Source organism: Lucilia cuprina, chromosome 4 (assembly GCF_022045245.1).
Source record: "Lucilia cuprina isolate Lc7/37 chromosome 4, ASM2204524v1, whole genome shotgun sequence".
Lineage (NCBI taxonomy): Eukaryota > Metazoa > Arthropoda > Insecta > Diptera > Calliphoridae > Lucilia > Lucilia cuprina.
This window is the reverse complement of record NC_060952.1, coordinates 33,973,764-33,976,307: the sequence shown is the minus strand read 5'-3', so window position 1 is coordinate 33,976,307 and position 2,544 is coordinate 33,973,764. Positions and strand designations below refer to the sequence as shown.

The window sequence follows — 2,544 nt, the reverse complement described above, 5'->3', positions numbered from 1 at the left end:
AGTTCAGTTCTAGTTCAGTTCTAGTTCAGTTCTAGTTCAGTTCTAGTTCAGTTCTAGTTCAGTTCTAGTTCAGTTCTACTTCAGTTCTAGTTCAGCTCTAGTTCAGTTTTAGTTCAGTTCTAGTTCAGTTCTAGTTCAGTTCTACTTCAGTTCTAGTTCAGTTCTAGTTCAGTTCTAGTTCAGTTCTAGTTCAGTTCTTGTTCAGTTCTAGTTCACTTCTAGTTCAGTTCTAGTTCAGTTCTAGTTCAGTTCTAGTTCAGTTCTAGTTCAGTTCTAGTTCAGTGCTAGTTTAATTCTAGTTCAGTTCTAGTTCAGTTCTAGTTCAGTTTTAGTTCAGTTCTAGTTCAGTTCTAGTTCAGTTCTAGTTCAGTTCTAGTTCAGTTCTAGTTCAGTTCTAGTTCAGTTCTAGTTCAGTTCTAGTTCAGTTCTAGTTCAGTTCTAATTCAGTTCTAGTTCAGTTCTAGTTCAGTTCCAGTTCAGTTCTAGTTTATTTGTAGTTCAGTTCTAGTTCATTTCTAGTTTAGGTCTTGTTCAGTTCTAGTTCATCTAGTCTTGTTCAGTTGTAGTTCTAGTTCAGTCTTCGTTCAGCCTTAGTTCAGTTCTACTTCACCGTAAGTTCAGTCCTAGAAGTTTTTATTCACTCCAAATCCAGAGATTTTATGACAATTTATAACAAAAACATTTTGTTTAAATTCCTCTCCTGTTCTTCTTCATAGAAATTACATCAAAGTTTTTCAATTATCAAAAATAAAAGAAAGAAAACTCTATTACAATGATAAATAAATGGTAATGACTGGAGACTGTGTTTTATTCCAATAATAATAATTAATAATAAAACAACAACAAAAAACCACATAAATTCCTTTCCCTCTTATAACAAGCAGGTGAATTAAAAAAAAAAAAACTATTATAAATATCAAACAAATACAAAGTTTTCTTTAAGGAAGTTTTTTTTATGTAACTAAATGTTTATTATATAAATACATTATAACTTTTTGTTATTATAATTTTAAGCATTTTTTACACCAAAAAAAAAAAAAAAAAAAACAAACAAAAAGCTGTCAAATAAAAAATCAGTGTTTTCTTACTTTCTATGTAACTATCTCTCTCTATGTCTGTCTTTAACTAAATGTTTTATTATAATGATTTTTGTTTTTTATTTATTTATATTTTTGTTAAATAAATGTTAAATATTTATTTTTTGTTTTTGGTGTTAAATTTTATATATAAAAGACAAAATCGAAAAAATAAACTGTAAAAAGCAAATAAAAACTACATTTAACAATTATCTTTATTAATAATTTTAAAATAAAAATAAATTTTAAGTTGCTTTCTATATATAAAAAAAAACAAAACAAAAATCTATAATTATAAACAGTTTTCCTAAAAAATAAATCAGAATAATTAAGCGTTTTTGGCATTGGTAATGTAAAGAATTATATTAAATACTAAAGAAAAATAAAAAAGTTTATTAAAAAAAAATTTAAAAAATTACAACAGAAATTTATATTATTTTTTATATAAAAAACATTGCCGGTTCAAAGGTTGTAAAAAAAATTTATAAAATTCTGTTGCTACAAAATTACTTTAAAACACAAAATTTCTTTTACTTTTTTTGTTGTATTTTTTTCAAATTTTTAACTATAAAACAAATATTTTAAAATTTATTTTATTAATTTTTTTCCAATTTTTATTTTTATTTTCCTTAATTTAAACGCTTTTATATAGCTGGCCTTATTGAAGTGATAATCTATAGTTCACCAGATGATAAAAAGAAAAATCGTGGTTTTTGTTTTCTCGAATACGAATCACATAAAGCCGCTTCATTGGCTAAAAGAAGACTTGGCACTGGTAGAACAAAGGTAAGTGTTCATTAATTTCATATAACGAACGTGTTTACATTCAAATGGCATTTTTAGTTTGAATATAAGAATAATATTAATATTAAAGGAGCATTTTCAGGTTTGGGGATGTGATATTATTGTCGACTGGGCTGATCCACAAGAAGAGCCAGATGAACAAACCATGTCTAAGGTTAAAGTTCTTTATGTAAGAAATTTAACACAGGATGTAACAGAGGAAAAATTAAAGGTGAGTTTGATGATAGCAATTGTTTAATGGATTTAATTAATTGAATTTTTTTTTGTATTTTTAATTTCAGGAACAATTTGAGCAATATGGCAAAGTTGAACGTGTTAAGAAAATAAAAGACTATGCTTTCGTGCATTTTGAAGATCGTGATAGTGCTGTTGTTGCAATGAGGGCCTTAAATGGCAAAGAAGTTGGTGCTTCTAATATTGAAGTAAGTTATGAGCAAAACAAATAATTTATTTAAGTTTTATTTTAGTTCTAGTTCTTTTCTAGTTCTATTCTAGTTCTGTTCTAGTTCAGTTCTAGTTCTATTCTAGTTCTGTTCTAGTTCAGTTCTATTTCAGATTTAGTTCAGTTCTAGTTCAGTTCTAGTTCAGTTCTAGTTCAGTTCTAGTTCAGTTCTAGTTCAGTTCTAGTTCAGTTCTAGTTCATTTCTAGTTCAGTTCTAGTTCA

General features: G+C 26.6%; 1 protein-coding gene across 1 annotated transcript in view; it reads right to left on the bottom strand.

The window, feature by feature from the left end:
- LOC111677161 (heterogeneous nuclear ribonucleoprotein Q) overlaps positions 1-2,544 on the bottom strand; it is a 43,028-nt gene that overhangs the window by 27,204 nt on the left and 13,280 nt on the right. The gene's annotated exons all lie outside the window — the stretch shown is intronic.